The sequence below is a fragment of the Octopus bimaculoides genome, chromosome 15 (genome assembly GCF_046866305.1).
Source record: "Octopus bimaculoides isolate indiv1 chromosome 15, ASM4686630v1, whole genome shotgun sequence".
NCBI lineage: Eukaryota > Metazoa > Mollusca > Cephalopoda > Octopoda > Octopodidae > Octopus > Octopus bimaculoides.
The window spans coordinates 45,367,884-45,390,973 of NC_142942.1; the positions used below are offsets into that span (position 1 = coordinate 45,367,884).

Here is a 23,090-nt window from a genome sequence, read left to right on the forward strand (position 1 = left end):
ATTTTTCAACAACATCAACAGGGTATGTATGTATGTATGTATGTATGTATGCATGTAGGTACGTTCCCTTCTGTTTTTATTTGAATTCTCCATCTGAAGAAGGAGCTGGTTTCTAACAAAGATACAAAGCTGCATCGTTGGAATGTAGTTAACAAGACAATGTCACATTCTAAACTTGAGAAGAGTTTTGCATATTTTTATTGTTCCATTTACAGATTGCATTTGTAATGTGCGGGTAACTTGACTGGTTTCTTTTTCTGAGAACCCTAACTTATTCAGCTTGTCACTGAAGCATTTACTCACAAAGCCGAGAGCACTAAATTATTATTGGTGAGATGTATGTATGTATGTATGTATGTATCTATGTATGTTTGTATGTATACAGGGACGTGCTCCCACTCAAGAAAAGACGTGCGCCCTTTTAAATAATGCTATTACGCCCTTTTCTCCTGGAATTGTATTACCTTCTGACTTTGTGCCCTCCCTTCGAAAAATTCCTGGGACCACGCCTGGTATGTATGAATGTATGTATGTATGTATGTATGTATGTATGTATGTATGTATGTATGTATGTACTCTAAACCACTTATGTATACCAGCTGCGCAATAAGTATTATAAATGAAACACTAACGTAATATATTTCCATGTTTTGTTTTGTTAAACTTCTTCATTTTGTTATTTCTTTCTTCTTTATTTTACACTTAATTATCGACAAATCATTAAATTTCCTTGGAACATTCAACAATAAAACTTCGATATTAATGAATATGTAATCGATATTGTCCGAGTCTGGGTCTATTTTCACTGAATTACGCCGATTAAACAGAAGTAAATTATGTGCGTCTTAGTTATATTATCGACTGAACGGTACCTCCTGACTTGAAGAGCTCCGTTAAGATGGCGACAGAGAGACAAAAGAAGCTAAATTTTAGGTTAAGTAGTAAACACACTTAGGAAGTGGATTAATCACATTAAGGCTGTCATTTCTACTGCTGGACTGGTGGTGCTGGTGGTGATGGTGAGGGTTCTGTTGGGGTTGTGTAAGTATGACGGATGACACCTGTATTATTCGCCAATCCTACACACGCACACGCGCGCACATAATAAAGCTTGATTCCACCAGCCCAGCAATTTCGGGGGAGGGGGTAAGTCTACTATATCGACTCCAGTGCTTAACTGGTACTTAATTTACCGACCCCGAAAGGATGAAATGCAAAGTCGACCTCGATGGAATTTGAACTCAGAACGTAAAGACAGACGAAATACCGCTAAGCATTTTGCGCGGCATGCTAACGATTCTGCTAGCCCACCGCCTTGTACACGTATAATAATAATAGTAATAATAATAATAATAATATATTTATAAGAAAATATATTAATATGTATATAAATATAGAGAGAGGAGGAGAAAGAGGGAAGATAGAGAGAGAGGAGAGGATAGATAGATAGATGACATCTAGCTGGCCGAAACTTCGAAGTCACTGTTAACACTATTCTTGCAATTGAATGAAAAATATGTACTCTGCAGAAAGTATTGACTAATCATTCAGTTTAATGTTAAGCAGTTTTATTATTAAGACCTGACATAAAAACAAGCAATATCTATATGCAGGTCAAACGAGTAGCCAATACTGCTAAGTACAATAGTAGACATGAAACCAATAGCAACCAGTTATATGACATAATCAAGGATATACTACTCGACCACATAAAGCGGTGTCGTTCTTTTTCGCCTACCTTTGACCAGAGTCACATCTGTCTGGGATCCTCGCTCTGCCCCTTAGGACACTTTCCATTTCTCCTTTGCGTTACATATGGCCGTTTGACGGCCGAAGGACCTTTTTCTATTGTATATGTATAATTATTCTTTTTCTGTTGTATTTGTATTAATATTATTTGTTTGCAGTATACGTACAATACTTATATTATTTTAGTTTGTCTTGTTTGTTTTTGTCCGTGTAGTATACATTTGTTAGCTATTCCCAGAAACCTCCTGCTCTGGCGCTGCCCAAGACACAGTGGTATCAATGTTAAAAGTGCGAAACTGCTAAGATATCTTGGACATTGACGGATGAGATGGTAGCCCAGTGTGCTACCATCTTAATCTCGAGCAACGCCGGGTATATCTGCTAGTGTGTGTGTGTGCGTGTGTGTGTGTGTATGTATATATATATATAATATTAAAATTAATAATGATATGTACGAAAATTTATGTCAACACAACATTATCAAAATAATTCAAATTGGTTAAGTTCTAACGGAACATATAAAAAATTTTTTCGGTATGCTTAATAAATAACTAAAGAATTAAAACTACAGACGTAATGTTTAGTAGTAACTTATATACTTTACGTCACAATAATTAATTACCTAGTTATTTATTTAATATGATAAACCTTTGTGTAGGAATTAACCTTATTTTATAACAACTGAAGAATTATTATATTCAATAAAATATACAACGACCGAGGATTTCAATGAATAATTAAAAAATAAAAATTACAGAAAAGACAATCAAATATCTATTTATTAATTATAATAAACCCTTATATAGGAATTAACCTTATTATATAATAATTGAAAAATTATTATAATTAATAATAATATATACAGTTATTGATGACTACACTAGATAACTATAGAATAAAAATAACAGATAAGCTAATGAAATACCTATTTAATTATTATATTATACACTTTTATAAGAATTATGATTATTATATAATAATTGAAAAATTAAGTTTTTTTCCTATTATAATTTTTATCCATAAATTTGTAGTTTTTTATTATTATTATTGTTGTTATTATTATTATTATTATTATTATTATTATTATCATTATTATCATTATCATTATTATTATTATTATTATTATCTCTATCTAAATTTATTTTTATCGTTCCTGAAAGAATGAAACTAAAAAATTGTATTAGCATGATTTGATCTCGCAATGATATTTGATTATAAACTGAGAAGTATTTAGTGCGGCACTCAGCTATGGTATCAATTTTCGAAAATTCATCAATAGGCGCAGTCGTAACTGAGTGGTAAGAAGCTTGCTTCTTAACCACATGGTTCTGAGTTCAGTCTCACTACGTGGCACCCTGGGCAAGTGTTTTCTGTTATAGCCTCGGGGCGACCAAAGCCTTGTGAACGGATTTGGAAGACGGAAACTGAAAGAAGCCTGTCATGTGTGTGTGTGTGTGTGTGTTCATGTCTGTGCTAGTCCATCACCACTGCTTGCAACCAATGTTCGTCAAAATAGAACGATATAATGAATACCAGGCTTAACACAAAAATAAGTATCTGGGTCGGTTCATTCGATTAACACATCTTCAAGGCGGTGCCCCAGCAAGGCCGCAGTTAAACGACTAAAACAAGTAGAAAATATTTTAATTAAATTTTAACTACAGTAGCTTGAAACTTTATCAGGGGGAATAACTCGTAAAATATTATTATTTGTAAGGGCGATAATCATGTTCCTTGATATTTAAATGCTGATTGAGAAAATGAGAATCTATTTGATATAATTTTTCCTAGGCTTTTATCGACTTCTTTTATCAACTTCCAGCCATATTTGGACACCGCTTTAAAGGGCTGTTGCTCGACTTAGGAATTATTTCAACTTACTACATGTTTTTATCAAACTCTGTTGAATAGCAACATTATTTATATTATTTACATTCGACGGATATTTGTCCTCATCTTGTTTGTTGTTAACACAACATTTCGGCTGATATACTCTCCAGCCTTCATCAGGTGTCTTGGAGAAATTTCGAACCTGTCAGAAAATTTCGATTTGTCAGAAATGTCCATGCTGACATTTTAAATCAATAACAGTTTGCACAACGTCTCACCTACAAACCCAAGTAGTCCAGGAACAAGCACACGCAAGATGTCCGTGCTCCCAATTCAGATTTTGCTCTCTATTCTTCTGTAGACTTCCGTTCTGGTTTTATTAATCAGTAATTGGTCATTATAGCCATGTGAGCCTCCGCATCACCACTTCTGATCTTCCGAAAACAAGTTGTTTTGTTTTTGTTTTTGTTTTTGTTTTTGTTTTTTTCACAGTTGTGTAAGTTATAAGAAGCCAGGTTGTGGGTCTGTCGCTTCTTCAGGGATTACTGTTTCTTTAAACCTGGGGATTAAGATGTCTTTCCCCTGAATGATCCAATCAGATGTTGTCTCTGGTTCTGTCTATAACTTATTAAAACTTCTCCGATGGCACTTTATAATATTACTGTTAAACATTTTAACGAGAAATTTGGAGTCTTAGCATATTCAGGCATCTTCAAACTTTTCTTCGAAATCAAAAAGTCCTTTGTAAAATCGTTGTCGGTTTTTATACTAACAGATCCTTCACGATTTTGCAAAGATCTTTTGTTTGAAGTGTTCTTTGACTCCGTTTACTTTTGTTTTCTTAATTCTCTGCTGTATATTTTCCTTCTCTTTTTTTTTTTTTTAGTTCTATAATTTTAGTATTGATTTTATTAAGAATTGAAATATTTTACAACCATTTTCTATATATTTCTTATCCTCATTGCTTGTTTTTGACATTTCTATTTGAGTAGATCTGAAGGAGAACCCGTTTACCTTTCTAACTACAATGACTGCCGCATAAATTATTTTGTTTGACCTGATGTTATTAATGTTTGTGTTTGTTTTAATTAAGTCTGTGACGGTAGCTTTGCGGATTTTTTTCTATGTTTTCACTATTTTGTTAATGCATAGAAACTTCTATTGTTTACAATTCTTGAATTATTTTCAACTTTACACTGCCATAATGATGATTTCCACATTTAGAATTTCCTATTCTTAGATCTTCCTTATATTCATTTTTTATTTATATATTTTTGTATGTGTCGGCCTTGTTTGGTTTTTGTTAGTCTTTTTTTTTTTTGTGTGTGTGGCTGATCTCGAGCTGGATGTGTTTTTGTCGGTTATTTTACTTGTTTTGCACCTGTTAGTTCTATACTCGTCCTTTATGTTCTCAGCGTTGGTTGCTTTTATATTCGTAAATTGTGTTTTTGTCATCATCATCATCATCATCATCATCATCATCATCATCATCATCATCATCATCATCATATTCTTCTTCTTCTTCTTCCGTTATTACTACTGCTGCTGCGACTGCGATTGCTGCTACTGCGGCTACTGCTGCTGCTGCCGATGATGATGATGATGCTGATGATGACGACGGCGGCGGCGGCGGTGGTGGTGGTGGTCGTCGTCGTCGTCGTAGTCGTGACTTTTAATACTGGCAGAACTGTTAGCGCGTCGGAATAAAATGACATGTGGTATTTCTTTTCAGCTCTTTACCTACTTAACTAATTTAAAATCCCGCCGAGGCCAACTTTACTTTTCCTTCTTTCGACATTGATAAAAACAAAGAGCCAGTCAAGTACTGGAGTCGATAGTATCAACTAGGCCCCCTCCCCTCAAAACTGTTGGCGTTGTTCTGAAATTAGAAACAATGACTATTATTTGAAAAAAAAAGAAACACAGAAAGAGCTGACTGAAAGAGTTACACACTGACGGCGGTACATTGTGACACTGAGGAACTGCGGCACAGAGACACTAAGAACCTACTTCCCCGCAGTACAATGGCACGGTGACACTGCTGCACTTGACAGTACAACACTCTGGTGCTATGTGACTAACTACGGCACTACAACGTAACGACACCACGGTAGTATGGCACAATGGCATCACGGCACATTACGCTACAGTGACATCATGGCACAGTGACATCATGGCACAGTGACATCATGGCACAGTGACACCCTGGCCTTGTAGCTTTTACGTTAGCGAGTTCTTACATCCCTTATAAAACCATATAAAGGAAGAAAATGTAAGACGTGTCTTTGTCATTCCTCTGCTAGAGGTTCATCATTCTGCTAGGGGTCGCCATCAGTCAAGACTTAATATGTATATGAAATTATATGTGCAAGTCTGGACAAGATTCTTTGAGAAAGACTGTTAGCTGTTCTTTCACGCAAGTTTCTCCTCTCCATGCTATCGATGTTTGTTCATTGGAAGGGTCATCACTTTGGCTAATTATTTACCGGTAGTTTTGTCGTTGCACCGGATTGTTATCAGAATTTAGCTGGGAAAGACACCAAGAAATATCTCAGAATGAGACAATGGAGCGCGGCAGTTTCGGTGCTGAAGATTTAGCACGGCTGCCCAGACATTGAACCTGCTTTGGCAGCTGTATTTTTTGGCGCCTTTCCCTACCCACTGTGTTCGGCGCTTGACATCTTTATAGAGAACCCATTTCTCGTCAACAGTCACTGTTCGGTCCAAAAAAGGTTCATTCGTGAGACGTGACAGCAAAGAAGAGCACACATTCACTCTCTGTGCACGACTAGACTTGGAAAGTTTGTGAGGAACCCACTGACCCAATTTGCTGACTTCCGATGGTACGCAGGTGTCGATGAATGGTTGAATGACCAAATCCAAGATTTTCTGCTAGTTCCTCAACAAATACGACCGGATTTTGCTCCACCAAGGTGTGCAGGACGTCTTCGTCGAGCTCTACCGATCTTCCAGAACGAAGCTCATCTTCTCAGCTGTAGTTTCCGACTCTAAATTTCTGTGTCCAGTCCCCATATACTGCAAAATATGCCGAATATGCTCCTTTGTCACTTCCATTATAGCATTGAAAAAATAACTGTTAAAATCGAACTGCACTCTTCAAAACTTGCATTAAGAATAAGGAGGAGATAAAATTACTACCAGCTTTTATAGTAAGATGGTGCAGGTAGTTTATTTCATTTCCCTCTGACTTTTAGTTCATGCAATTGAAAAACCGCATTATTTATGGGATGACCCAATATTTATACCTGCTTCAAGTACGACATGCAGATTGATATATGTACGTACGTACGTACGTACGTATGTATGTATATATGTATGTATGTGTGTGTGTATGTGTGTGTGTATGTGTGTGTGTGTGTATGTGTGTGTGTGTGTGTGTGTACATATATAATTTAGTCGCTGAAGATGCGACTTGTAACCATGCAACAGGTTATGTTGGTTTATTCTAAATAGTTGATCTTGCGAGTGACCTGACTTACTGCATTACATAAGTACATGCACATGCATACATACATACACACACACACACACACACACACACACATATATATATATATATATATATATATATATATATATATATATACACACACACATATATATGTGAGTATGTATATGTATGTGTATGTGCATGTATATGTATGTATACATATATATATGTATATATACATATACATATCTATACACACACACACACACATATATATATATACACAGACACAAAAAGAGAGTGAAAGACAGAGAGAGAGAGAGAGAGAAGGAGGGTGAGAGACGTGTATGTTGAAGGCAGCAGATTTTTGCAAATCTAATTTCAGAGCTAACAGGTATCGATCACAAAGTGGTCAATAAATATTTAACAATAAGTTAGTATGCTAAAATCTTCAACAATCAGTCAACCGGACAAATATAGAACAGCGTAATTAGATAACGCAGTGATATCACGCAAAGCAGTCATGTAAGGTGTGTGTGTGTGTGTGTGTGTGTGTTTATATGTGTGTGTGTGTGTGTTTATGTGTGTGTGTGTTTATGTGTGTGTGTGTGTGTGTGTGTTTATGTGTGTGTGTGTGTGTGTGTTTATATGTGTGTGTGTGTGTGTGTGTTTATATGTGTGTGTGTGTGTGTGTTTATGTGTGTGTGTGTGTGTGTGTGTGTGTGTGTGTGTTTATATGTGTGTGTACCGAGACATCTCAAAATTAAATAATCACCCATTGATTATAGCGTTTTATCTGTGCAGATAAAGCTCATTAGTACGATATCGAAATGGGTTAAAGCACTGACAAAAAAACAAAACAATTGCACCAGGCATGTCTACTAAATGCTAGATTAAGTATTTAAATGCATGAAATGGCATTTATTTTGTTTCTGGAGACAAATCTTTCAAACATTGATGATGTCTGTTTACCTGTCATGCTCTGTGTGTGTGTGTGTGTGTGAGAGAGAGAGAGAGAGAGAGACAGACAGACAGACAGACAGACAGACAGACAGACAGACAGACAGACAGACAGAGACAGAGAGAGAGACAGAGACAGTGACAGAGAGAGAGACAGAGACATAGACAGTGACAGAGAGAGAGAGAGAGAGAGAGAGAGAGAGACAGACAGACAGAGACAGAGAGAGAGCTATGTTAAGTGTAGTCGGGCCTGTGAAGTGCGTGTCCACTTGCACGTTAATTTCACGAGCAAGCTGTTCCGTTGACCGGATCAATGGGAAACCTTGTCGTTGTAACCGACTGAGTACCAGCTATGTATGTATGTATGTATGTATGTATGTATGTATGTGTGTGAATGTATGTATGTATCTATGTATATTTGTGTGTATGTCATCGGTTTTATTTCAAGATTTCTTGCTAATATAGAAAGAGCCGGTTTCTAACCTAGATACAAGGCTTCTTCATATGTATGTATGTATGTATGGATGGAGGGATGGATGGATGGATGGATGGATGGACGGATGGATGGATGTGTTTGTGTGTATGCATGCATTTATGTGTGAGTGTGTGTGTGTGTGTACTATGTAAGTATGTGTACGTCGAGCCTATTTTTACTTAGAAGACTGAGCGCTTGGGAAACCGAGGAGCTGTCAGCAAAACCTTTAGTTACAGGCGACAAAAATTGGAAAAAGATATTGGTGAGCAATCGCTTGCTCTACTGCTCCAAACTATGGTCACTACTGTGTAAAATTAACGGCTGGACTCAAATTAATTCAGTGAAGTAACCTCCAAAAGATCGTCTCAATGCGAGAGGTCAGCTGCAGGGAAAGGCTAAAAAAGTTAAGAAAGTTAAGGCGGGAAAATATGCAATGACGAAAGTTTAGGTGGGAAAATATGCAATGACAGACATCTGGAAAATCCTGGAGGGACTTGTGCCAAATTTTGGTATTGAAAATTGCACAAACTCCAGAATGGATTGCGACTGCGTAGTCTCAAAGATCCGAAGATCGCCACGAAGACACTGGACCAGATACTGCAAGAGCTTGGGTTTCAAGAGACCGCAGCTCTTCAGTGTCCTCTTCAAAACCCTTAGAGACCTACACAGGATGCCTGCAAGAGTCTTCAAAACTAAACCGGATCTCCTGCTGTCAAGAGTTCCGGGTGAATCTACCTTGCGGCAGGAAATGCAGATGAGGGCAGCAAATGCGGATGGTACTCGTAAAATGTCTGCAGCTCTCGAGCTGAAACTAGTAAAAGAATTAAAAAATAAAAGAATGTGTGCGCGCGTGCGCCGGTGCTTAGATTCTCCAGGTGGTCAATTAAACATTTTACAAACGAAAACAAGTGTAAGAATAATTATTCGTATAAATGTGAATTTATAGTCAGAGTAGAGAGAGAATTTGTAGGTTTCGAAACAGTTGTCTATAGACATTCTCCTTGCGCTGACTTTGAAAGAAATGTTCACAGCTGCAGACAACGTTGGATTAGCCATTGAGCAAAATAAGCACGTGCTTAAGACATCAAAGGGAGGTGGGGAAAACTACAAAAATAGTAAATAGCTTACGGCACAAAAGAAATCACTTTAAACCTTGCTAAAATAATACTCGATAGATAGATAGATAGATAGATAGATAGATAGATAGATAGATAGATAGATAGGTAGGTAGATAGAAAAGAAAGATCTACACGCACACGCGCACACACATATACTCCCACGTATGCACACATATACAAACGTAGCCTTTAAGAGATAACACTAATTTGAAATTGCTTCGTCAGCCACAATTGGTTGGCAATTCCAGCCTTTGTTTTAGATCTTTTCCTTTGGGAAGTCATTTTCCTTTCCTGTTAAGCTGCAAATTTTGTAGCGCTGCCACCTTTTATTGTAAAAAGACATTAAAACAGACGAACCTTTAAATCTTGCTATTTGATAAAGTTGACAGTTTCAATGAAACGAACGTTTGAATGGTCGTCTGCTTAAGATGGCAAAGATTAGTCGGTGTTGTAGATATTTTGCATCCTCCTTTCTCTATGATTTTCTGATCCTTTGAACAGAGCTATTTTGATTAGCAAGCATCGGAGCGACAGCTCCGGAACAAACACCGTACATCATTTCTCAAGTTATTCTATCTTCTGGAACAGCATTTATTGACCATGTTGAGCAGTTGAATAGTTTCAATGTAAGATGGCGGAGACGGCATGCCAGATTATATGTTTTCTTCTGTTTTACATTCTAGAAGTATTTGACAAAGCAAACAAATTGCACAATACTAATGACAACTGCTCTGTTATACACTTACTGTGCAAATAATTTATCTCTACTCCATACAATTCAATCAGTACTTCATGATATACTTAGTCATATATTTTCCTTTATAGAACTGACAATAGAAATAAAAAGAAAATTGATAGCTTTTCACAAGAACAATGTTTATTACAAAGACTATGACAAATTTCGCTCTAAAATAACAGCATCAGAAAACATTGCAAGTTAAATTACCATTTATCATAAGTTTGCAACAAAACAATAGGGAGAAGCATAAATCTTTGGTTTTCAGTCAAATGTAGGAAGGCATAGACCAGTAGAAAAGCCTAAGAAATAATTTATTTGTCATCTCTGATATATGACGTCTAAAAGACAATTTAATTGATTTCCTCTGAATATACGAAGACTATGTGAGAGGTCAGTAGGTCACCTGTAAATATATGAAGTCTAAGAGACAGTCTAATTGATCCTGGTACGCATTCCAATGTGTACGGTGAGCTACTGGTGCCAAACGTATTTCTTTGTCGTGTGGTAATAGGTAATGCTGTGTATATTCTAGATGTACGTTTGTGTCTCATTCGTATTGTGATAAGTGAACACGTGATGACAAAATAATCTCAAACTTTTGAGCTGAACATTTCAACAGCCTCCACACAGCCAACATCTACCTCTGATCTCTGCCATTTTCATCGCTCCACGTTCCCAAAGCAAGCGTGGCCATCAGCATCTTCAGTTCTCTGGGAATTTGACATTACCCTCTGATAAATGCCTGATGACTCTGATTTTATTTTTACTGAATTGAACAAACAAGAGAACATCCTTGGAAGTTCATCTTCATCAAATGATTCTATGAATATGAGACCGAAAATATATCCCTAACGAATCTAATGATTTCGATATTGTGACCATCTTCCTATTAGATCTCTATGGGGTTTATAGAAACTACAGTGAGATTTTTTATTATCATCAACTGGTAAAACCTTGTCTCGAATACAGTTGCTTCGACTCAATCAAATTATCTGAACAAATCCTGCCGGAGTCCTAATGCTATTTCCATAGCGTGACGCAAATCACATGAATGTTACTGCCAGACAACTTCAAGAAAAGACAGCAGAACAACAGAACCTGATTCTTTTAATCTTTTATGATTTGATTTAAAAGTCTTTGACAAAGTGTTGAGATTGTTCTTATGGAAATTTCTCCAGGAATCTTCAGAAATTTTCTTATACCCAGACCTTTTTAACCAACTTTTTCAGTCATTTCACAATAATGTACAATGTCCAGTGTCACAACAAAGTGAACTTTCTCCTGAATTCGATGTTAGTGGTGATATTGTGGTATTAAAAAAGATTATATACTTGCATAAACCTGTTTTTAATCTATATAGACAAGTTGATGATAATCAATTATGAATTATAGCTTGGAATTATTATTACTACAATGGAGGACTTTTCAGCTTACGACGACTTAACTTTATATCTTATAAAATCTTTATATCTACGGTTATGACCTGTAAGTTCAAATATTCCGACGACATGGTTGTACCATCATTAACTCAAAATCGGATTTCAACAATTCACTTTCGATGCGTTCGTCCGCCATTTACGAGATGTTTAATCTCACTGTTAGCACACACCAAAGACGAAGGCTCTCATTCTATATCTACTCAAAACAGAATGAAAATCTCTTAAAATTATTATCCATTCGATGAGGTTTCATCATTCACATATTTGTGGGCTATTTTGTCCTCTTTCTCTACTTTTGAATGATTTTCAACAAATAACTTTTCATACTTCATTGTTTTGTTCTAAATGTCTGTTCCATATTCTATCACTCATGTTTCTATTCCCTAAGTTATTTCTGGTATAATACGTAAGTCAAATACTCTGTTATTCAGGATAATAATACGATGGCACTTAATTTTCTAAAAACACACCATTCATCTTGGATTTGACTTCCTCTCAATGACTATATTCCACTTTTATCATCTCCCCAAGTTAAAATATAATTTCAGTCGCTATAGTATCATGGCTGATTTTGATGACTTCACTCGTTACATGCTTGTTGATTTTGACTGGTGTTTTCTTCACATACATTTTTAGTTCCACCTTGTTGCTTCCACTGTACAGTTCATTTAATATTTGTTCCAGTTCGTGAATATCAGTTGAGAAGAGGACGATATCGTCAACTAAGCGGAAATGACTTCAAAATTCACCAGTTTTGCATTTTTCATCCCAGTTAATCTTTTCAAAGATTAACTGTCGTTCAGTGCAACATGAAAGAGCTTGATTGATATTACATCCACTTGTCTAACACCTATTTCAATACTGATGTATTCGTATTTAATGTGAAATATTAGAGATGATGTTTTCTGATTGTAGATTATTTTTTTAATTCTCTATATAAGTTTGATGTATTCCCTATTTAGTAAGAACTTAGATCACAGCCGTGATTTCAATGTTATGGAATGTTTACTTATAAACTATAAAACCGAACCAATATGTTTCAGAATGACTTGGTTCAACCCCCTGCAAGTGGTCGATTGTTGAAAATCCACTTAACTCTACTTGCTTCTTGTTTGATTGGAATCTAAGACGGTATTGCTGCAATTTGCGACCAGTTTGGTGAATAACATTGTATAACAAAATTTTAATTTTTTTTTTTTTGCCTTCGGTCAGTAAGTGTCATTTCCTATTTGCTTCTATCTAGAAATCAAAGGAAATTACTACTATTCGCTCCTTTTGTAACCTGGACATCAATGTTTTAAAACTAACCTGTTTTCCATTACATTTTCCATTACGAGCAGAAATATCGTTATAGCAAATATTCTGCTCAATACCACAGATTTGCTTGTCAGTTGCTTGACCTTAACCATATTAGCATGTCCCGTTTATGGCGAATTTTCCGGACACTCTCACGGGTACCCACAATCCCCCCCTCATCCCATCCTACAGGCACAACACGGGTGCTCCACAGGGTTCCTTCTTACCTATCTATTAATAAGGATCGTATTACATCTCAAAATCATAATCCGGTTTCAGTTCCAAGTTAGGATATTCATTTCTTCTGAGAAATTTATAAAAACCACAACAACCCATTTTGACTCTCCTACATAAATATGTATGTGATAAATAATAAACACAATTGGTTACAAATTAGGGCACAAGGCCAGCAATTTCTGTGGAGGGAGCTAGTCGATTACATCGACTCCAATACTCAACTGGTACTTATTTTATCCACCCCGAAAGGATGAAAGGCTAAGACGACCTACGCAGAATTTGAAGTCAGAACGTAAAGATGGACGAAATTTCGATAAGCATTTTGCTCGGCGAGCTAATGCTTCTGCTAGCTCGCCGCCTTTTACCGTTCGTATAAATGTTAACCGCATTTAATAACCAATTGATAATAGTTTTACTTCACATTTATTACATAATGAAAGCCTGTAATCGATACATAACGTCGTGCTGATAGCGTGTTTATATCACGACAATATCATAGTGATATCGTGGTGATTGTGCATTGATACTGCGATGATAACGGGTGATATCATGGTGATATCGTGTTGGTATCGTGCTAATAGCGTACTAGTAGTGCGGTGATATCCATTATGGATATTCTAAGAATGTATTAAGTTGAATATATTATACCATCATGGTATCTGTTGCACTGTCAGGTACACACTTACACATACGAACACACACTTACGTACACACTTATATACACACATGCACAGATATATACATACATACACACATGCATATTCATAGTTAAATACACCAACACACGTACAGATACAATGCAAACATCCACGCACATATATGGAGACATACCTATACATACATGCATACATACATACATACATACATACATACAATTATATACTTGTGTATATTACATAGAGATACATACACTTATATACTTGTGTATATATATAATCTATATATATATATATATATATATATATATATATATATATATATATATATATATATATATATATTTATATATATATATATATATACACAGATATATATACGTAGACATATACATACATACATATATACATACATACACTCACACACACATATGCATGCATTTGTATATATATATTTATATATATATATATATATATATATATATATATATATATATATCTTTATATAAATATATGTATGTATATGTATATATACATATACATACATGCATGCATGCATACGTACATACATAAATACATACATAAATACATACATACATACATACATACTCGTGCATATATATTACACAGCTACACAAATTATATAGACACCAAATTTAAAATAGTATGATTCACTGCGAAATTTTAATGGACGAAGAAAAAAAATGTATCTTCACTTTGATTTAAATGTATATTTAGGAAAAATAAGAGTTTTGTTTATTTTGTAGTTCTTTGATATGTCAACAAAATATCGACTGATATAAGCCGATCAGTTTTCTGTGAAATCTGAATAGAATCGAACAATTACGTGAAAGTAAACGCTTTGGAACGGAAACAACGAGCAAGAAAAAAAAATTGATTTTCTCGGAAATGTTAAAATTGGAAAAATTCTTTGTTTTCTGTTACGCGTTTTTTTCTTCTTTTTTTTTTTTTTGTTGTTGATTAACAAATGTTTCCTACTCCATCCATCCATCCATCCATCCACCTCCCCGTTGTCTCAAAGAACAGCAATTCCCAAATTTATAATGCCGCGGTACCCTTTACACGGCTTTCCAATAATCGCAGAACTCGCACCTATATTTTATTGAATGACAAATTCTGCCATCCAAAATATAAACAGCCACACTAAAACGAAACAACATTGGTAGTAGTAGAGAGTATATATGTGTATATATATATTTATATATACACATATATATTTATATTTATATATATATATATATATATATATATATATATATATATATATATATATATACATATGTGTATATATATATATTTATATATATATATATATATATATATATATATACATATGTGTATATATATATATTTATATATATATATATATATATATATATATATATATATATATATATATTTATATACACACACATATATATATTTATATGTAAATGTGTACATATATATGTGTATGTATGCATAGATATTTATATATTATTTATATCATTATATGATTGAACGCCACGCAAAGCAAGTTTTATCTTAATAGTATCGATGCGACATTCTTTCTGCCCGTTTTCTCCCCACCCCACCCCACCCCACCTTTCGTTTCCTCTCTCTTCCTATCTCTTTCTGTCTTTTTCCTCTCCCCACCCCTTTGCCTTGGATAACATCTGTGGTGTGGAGAGGAGAGGCTGGTGGTATGCATGGGCGACTGCTGGTCTTCCATAAACAATCTTACCCGGACTTGTGCCTCGGAGGGGGAACTTTCTAGATGCAATCCTATGGTCATTCTTGACCGAAGGGGGACACTCCTAACATATATATATACATGAAATCTATGTGTGTGTGTGTGTGTGTTTACAAAACTTGTCTTTTATTTTTCGCGTAATTTCTTTTTTCGGAGCCCCGAGTTTCCTTCAAACCTGTTTCGCGAAACAGTGAACATTGAACTCAGCCCAAGAACACTTCCAATTCTTTGACATCAACTCTCTTCCTTCTCCCTTGTCTTCCTTCTCCCCCTTCTCCTTCACTCCCCTCCCCCCCTCTCTCTCTTTCTCTCCCTCTTTCTTAAAATACCTTAAACTTTACCCAACGAATGAGGAACATATAAAGACGGCTTATCTGAGTAGAACAGTTGCCAAGAAATTGCTCTTTCAACAACGTTAAGCGATAAAATTCATTCTACATCCTCTGTGAGGATTTCAATGGAGAAAATATGTAAAGAAATGTAAAGTAAATACAACGATTTGTAAAGGTACATGATTATTTCAAGATACGGAAGAAATGATTTCTGGTTACGGACCAGGTTTTCCAAGTTGGAACGCAAAAATCTGTATATTTTGTGCCATCTCTCTCCCACTTTCCGTCTCTCTGTTTCCCTTTCTCTCTCTTTCCCATTCTCTTTCTTTCGCTCTTTTTCTATCTCTTTCTCTCTTTCTATCTCTTTCTCTTTTCTCTTTCACTCTCTTTTTCTCTTTCTATCTCTTTCTCTCTTTGTTTCTTTGTCTCTTTCTCTCTCTCTCTCTCTCTCTCTCTCTCTCTTTCTCGCTCTCTTTCTTTCTCTCTCTCTTTCTTTATCTCTCTCTTTCTTTCTCTCTCTCTTTCTTCTCTCTCTCTCTTTCTCTCCCTCTCTTTCTTCTCTCCCTCTCTCAACAGCTTTGAATGAATTATCTTTCAACATACTGGAGCAACCAGAAAAAAGGAAGAAGATTTTCTGAGAGAGTGTGAAACCAAGAGAAAGAAGAGAAAGAACAGAGAGAGAGAGAGAGAGAGAGAGAGAGAGAGAGAGAGAGAGAGAGAGAGGGTGGGAGAAGAACGAGGCAGGAAGAGAAGAAGAGACTGAAGGACGAGGAGTAAGCAGCTGTTGTGTTAGATTGGCGGATACTCTTTGCTTAATCAGCAAATGGAAAACTAGTTTCTTATCGATTTCTGCCGACAGAATAATGACACAAGCATTGCAGAAGAAGCAACAGTTTATTGAAAGTAGTGTTGGTTTCCAGGAGACTCTGTCATCTGCTGTTCCATTCATTTTGATTGAGAAGTGAGTTACAGCATCACAACAAACGCTACTTTACATTACATGCACAGAGTCACGTGAACGTGAAAATGGTGGCCGTGTCGGTGATAAGTTGCTGATGGGTAAATGGACGATGTACAAATAGGAGGGGATATCAGAGTCAAAAATATATATCGGCTGAATATATGCAGCATCATTGCTGTAAATAATAATAACAATAATAATAATAATAATAAAAATGATGATGATGATGATGATGATGATGATGGTGGTGGTGGTGGTGGTGGTCGTCGTCGTCGTGGTCGTCGTGGTCGTCGTCGTCGTCGTGATGATGATGATGATGATGATGATGACGATGGTAGTGGTGGTCGTGGTCGTGGTGATGATGATGATGATGATGATGATGATGATGGAAACTGTGCGAAAAGTGGGTGGGTGGGTGGGGGCTAGAGAGAAGTAACACGTGGTATGAGCACAGACCGCGGAGAGTGACAGAGTCGGAGACTAGCAAAAATCCTCTGGGATTTCCCAATCCAAACAGATCAGGTGCTAGAGCATAACAGACTAGACCTAGTGATGGTGGACAAGGTGCACTACATATGCTATATAGTTGATGTTGCATACCCCTTTGATCCACGAATAGTCAAGAAGGAAGACGAAAAGATAGACAGACACAACCCTCTTAAGTACGAAATATCCCGGCTATGGAAAAAGAAGGTAAAAATAGTACCAATTATTGTGGGGTTTGAAGGCACCAGGAGGAATATAAAGGAAATTGCAATAGAGTGCCCAGTAGAACTTACAAAAAGTTTGCTTTCCTGGCACGGCCAGAATAATCCTTTCAGGGTCGATGAAATAAGTACCAGTTACGCACTAGGATCGATGTAAACGACTCGTCCCCTTCCCCGCAAAATTTTCAAAGCCTTGTGTCCAGAGTAGAAATAGTTATGTGAGCAGAGATATTGTTTATTGTTTTCAAAGTTTTAGCACAGGGCCAGCAATTTCAGGGCAGCAGGTACGTCGATTATGTCAATCATCTGGTACTTATTTGATCGACTGGTACTTATTTGATCGACTGGTACTTATTTGATCGACTGGTACTTATTTGATCGACTGGTACTTATTTGATCAGCTCCGAAAGGATGAAAGGGAAAATAGACCTCGGTGGAATTTGAACTCAGAACGTAAAGACGGACAAATTGCCGCTAAGTATTTTGTCGGAAGTGTTAACGATTCTGCTAGCTCGCCGCTTTAAATGTGAACAGGGATATTATAAACGTCTGTAGTGAGGGTTATGTGAATCTTATATGTAGCTAGACACGGTCTCTAGTGATGGTTATGTAAATATGTTTGTCTTATCCTCATCAATTCCACTCAATTAATTTAGCAAGTCACAAACTACGTCTGATTACACTTTAATACAATAAATCTTCTTAATGATGAAATGATAATACAAATCTATTGAAGCCTCCCCTCCACCACACACACACACACACACACACACACACACACACACACAAGCGCTCTCTCTCACTCATACACACGGTCTCTCTCTCTCTCTCTCTCTCTCCCTCCCTACCTCCCCCCTCTCTCTCTCCCCTCTCTCTCTCTCACTCACACACTTTTATTATTTTTACTCGCTGACTCAAGAGCTGAGTGTTTCGTTCATGATCTAAGTTTAGTTTGTCGATTAAAAATAATAGAAACCACCCCCTTCCAGTATTAAGTTCCATTATATATATATATGTGTGTGTGTGTGTGTGTGTGTGTGTGTGTGAGTGTGAGTGTGTGTGTGTGTGTATATATGTATATATATATATATATATATATATATATATATATATATATATATATATATATATATATATATATGTAAGTATGTATCACCATTCTGAAACCAGGATTTCCTTCACTTGAAGAATTCTGGTATTGGTCTGGAACCCGACAGTCTTGATAGCCCAGTATCCGGTTGAATGTTTCACTGGATATGCCATACATTTATACCATACCATATACATACATACACACATACACACATACATACATAATTTTGAATATGGATCAGCCTTAGAGATTATAAATTTTATTTGCTGTTTATTTTTTACTCTGAGGATGTGTAAGGTAGTTTACTTATTTAAACTTGAATTAAGAGTTGAATTTGACCTTATACAGAAATGTTTACATAGGTAATAAACTTTAATATATATGGACATTGGTGTCAAAGCTCTTATTTAAATTTTTGATATATCTATATATATATATATATATATATATATATATATATATAGAGAGAGAGAGAGAGAGAGAGAGAGAGAGAGAGAGAGAGAGATGGCACTCCGGTTACGACGACGAGGGTTCCAGTTGATCCGATCAACGGAACAGCCTGCGCGTGAAAGTAACGTGCAAGTGACCAAGTATTCCACAGACACGTGTACCGTTAACGTAGTTCTCGGGCAGATTCAGTGTGTTACAAAGTGTGACAAAGCTGGGTGGACTGGAGCAACGTGATATAAAATGTCTTGTTCAAGGACACAACGCGTCGTCGGGAATTGAACCCACAACCTTATGATCGTGAGCCGAATACCCTAGTCACTAATCCACGCGCCTTTACAACATATATATATATATATATATATATATATATATATATATATATATATATATATATATATATATATATATATGCACACACACACACACACACACACACACACACACACACACACACACACACACACACACACACACACACATGTCGTTGAATGCTCGAAATGAGGACTAGATAGACATCCGACAACTGATGAAAGGTCTGTGTTTACTTGTCCTGTTTTCCATATTTTCCTTGTTGTTTACGTATTTCATGTTATTTGCAATGTTGGTGACGTCCTGTACCCATATATGCATATGTATATATATATATATATATATATATATATATATATATATATAGAGAGAGAGAGAGAGAGAGAGAGAGAGAGAGAGAGATTTATATATATTGACCGTTGACTGGACACTATTCAATTTTTTTTCTCCGTGTTTTTCTCCTTGTCTCCGTATTCTTTCTGTTGAAGAGCGTAGCTCGAAACGTCAAAGACTTTCCGTATTCCCGAGCGTCATACTAATACATCCTTTTGTTATTTACACCACCTGTCCTCGTCTGTTGTTGTTTTTTCGTATATTCTCCCATATATATATATATATATATATATATATATATATATATATATATATATATATAGAGAGAGAGAGAGAGAGAGAGAGAGATTATTTATATATATATATATATATATATATATATATATATATATACATGCACACACACACACACACACGCACAAATATATATGCATACATACACCGCATATTAGCTGAAATATCTAGAAATATATTATTATATATTTAATAGACATCACTAGAATGCCTAGAAATGTTAGTGTAAATAATGAAATATTAGTCTAGACAGTGAAATGGTTATGCCAGCGATAGTTTATGTAAAGGTCACACTCCAAGCAGATATTGACTGGGGAAATTGCGATTAGGGTTACGAAAAAAAAAAAAACATGAACCTCACACAATCTTGTTTCTCTTCACTTTGTTTTTTTTCTTCTTACAAATAGATAGGAAGCATGAGATGGTAGATTCTGAAGGGATGCGTCAGCAGAATCGTTAGTGCGTCGGATAAAGTGCTTTGAAATATTTGTTCTGAATCTCCTGTGCTCCGAGTTCGAATACTGCCGAAGTCAGCTTTGTCTTTCATCCATTCGGAGTACCTGTACAGTATCCGAATTGATTGTCTTCTCTGTTTGTTTCACCCTCACCCCACCTCTCTCTCTCTCTCTCTCACTCCCTCTTTCTATCTCTCTTCATCTCTCTCGCTCCCTCCTGCTCTCTCTCTCTCTCTCTCTCTCTCTCTCTCTCTCTCTCTCTCTCTCTCTCTCTCTCTCTCTCTTTCCTCTACCCCCCTCCCCTATCTCTTTTCTCTGGAAGAGATCAGCCATGCTCAGACTTGGAAAGGGCTCAGTTTGAAATGCCAAAGAATGCCGTATGTCGGGACGGGACCTCTGCTACTCTCCTAGAAGTTGAGGGTCCAAAGAAGAATCAAAACACACCTCCTGAATAAAAGACAGTTGGAATGTCTTTGGTTACATGTTTGCTGGATCTGGTCTGCTCTGGAACTAAACAACAACAAAAACAACTGAATAACTAAAGTGTATTGCGATACTAATTAAGAGACTGCACTAATGAAGACAATACTAATGAATACACTAACGAAGAAGTGAGACAGTACTAATGAACACTACACTGATTAAGCACAAGAAGAGTGTAACTGAAGACGCCGACTGAAGAACGAGATTCTCGTGTGATTTCCGATCAGTTATATTGCTTCACTGTTGGAGGCGCAATGGCCCAGTGGTTAGGGCAGCGGACTCGCGGTCGTAGGATCGCGGTTTTGATTCCCAGACCGGGCATTGTGAGTGTTTATTGAGCGAAAACCCCTAAAGCTCCACAAGGCTCCGGTAGGGGATGGTGGTGAACCCTGCTGTACTCTTCCACCACAACTTTCTCTCACTCTTTCTTCCTGTTTCTGTTGTACTTGTATTTCAAAGGGACCAGCCTTGTCACACTATGTCACGCTGAATCTCCCCGAGAACTACGTTAAGGGTACACGTGTCTGTGGAGTGCTCAGCCACTTGCACGTTAATCTCACGAGCAGGCTGTTCCGTTGATCGGATCAAATGGAACCCTCGTCGTCGTAACCGACGGACTGCCAACCACATATTGCTTCACTGACAAATATAATGGTGGACAAAGTTAGATGAGGCAAGAACAGCTTTGAATTTTTTTCGTTTTCCTTCGGCTTTTTAGTTGTCCTGGCAGGGGTGGCGATATTTTATATCATGTATTGTATCTCCAGAGAAGTCGATTTCAGCTAAATTCAATACCAACAGTTTTAAGCAATGTTTTGTGAAGAAACACGGAAGCACGAGTGACGTGAGAATCCCTAAAGAAAGAACTGCCACAACCTGAATCATTTCATTTAACTCTAACGGTTTCCTCGACAGGCGCCAACAATTATATTTACAAGGTCATCTTAAATCATTAACAGTAACTTGAGGTCCTGAACACCGTGGTGTGTAATAGACGGACAACAATAACTCTTCTAGCTGTGAATATTATGGATCGACATACTCCACACAAAAGCCATTAATAGTCAAGAACTGTCCACTAGAAATTCAATTGTTAACCCAGACTAGAGACATCATGTAGCGCCGAGAATAGTTTTCGTTTTATCCACAATATTAAAGATGGATGGAGATTAACAAAAACTAAAACAAATGCCAAAATCTGTTAATATCCCCAGTACATTCACCAGTTGTCTTTGACACTGAATTAACGGAAATTTCAACACTGCCTCGAGCTGTGTTCATTGTCGTCTGCTATTGGATAACGGCCATCCAACGCATTAAAACCTTATCAAACAGATTTGGTTATGAGATGGAGATATGTGATCGATAATGTAGGTGGATAGATGATGGAGTCGGGGAGCATATATATATGTTCACATGTGTGTGTGCATATATATATATATATATGTATATATATATATATATATATATACGTGTGCGTGTGTGTTTGTATATATGTATGTATGCACGCATATACACTCAAGACACATTAATGGCGTTCACTTTCAACAATGGACAGACGTGTGTACATTAAAACTGTCATAAATGATCGATACATTTCTTTCACTGTCTAATATATTCTTACTAAAACGGAGCAGATAAATCAGTTTAGACTGTTGTCTTGACTTACAAATAACATTCCAACTGTCTGCATAACATTTCAAACTGCACTCACTCACTCACTTTTCATCTCACTCTCCCGCTCACTCTCACTCATTCCCTTGCCCACTTACTCGCTCAATCACTCTCTCTCTCCCTCCCTCACTCACTCCCCCCCTCTCTCTCTCTCCTTCTCTCACGTCTTCATTCCCTTCCTCATTCCATCCCTCCCTCTGTCTCTCCATCCCCTCCCTTCCATTAAATTAACCCTAACCCTCCATTAAACTCACATTTTCAAATATAAAACCTTATGATTTCTTTGTTGTTTGTTT

The 23,090-nt window shown here is 36.5% G+C and overlaps 1 long non-coding RNA gene across 1 annotated transcript in view; it reads left to right on the forward strand.

Moving 5' to 3' along the window:
• LOC149132512 (uncharacterized) overlaps positions 1-14,889 on the forward strand; it is a 17,687-nt gene extending 2,798 nt beyond the window's left edge. The window contains exons 2-3 of the long non-coding RNA XR_016244520.1: positions 12,805-12,919; positions 14,718-14,889. This is a non-coding gene — a long non-coding RNA (uncharacterized LOC149132512). The remainder of the gene's footprint in view (positions 1-12,804; positions 12,920-14,717) is intronic.
• The last annotated feature ends 8,201 nt before the right edge of the window (positions 14,890-23,090 follow it).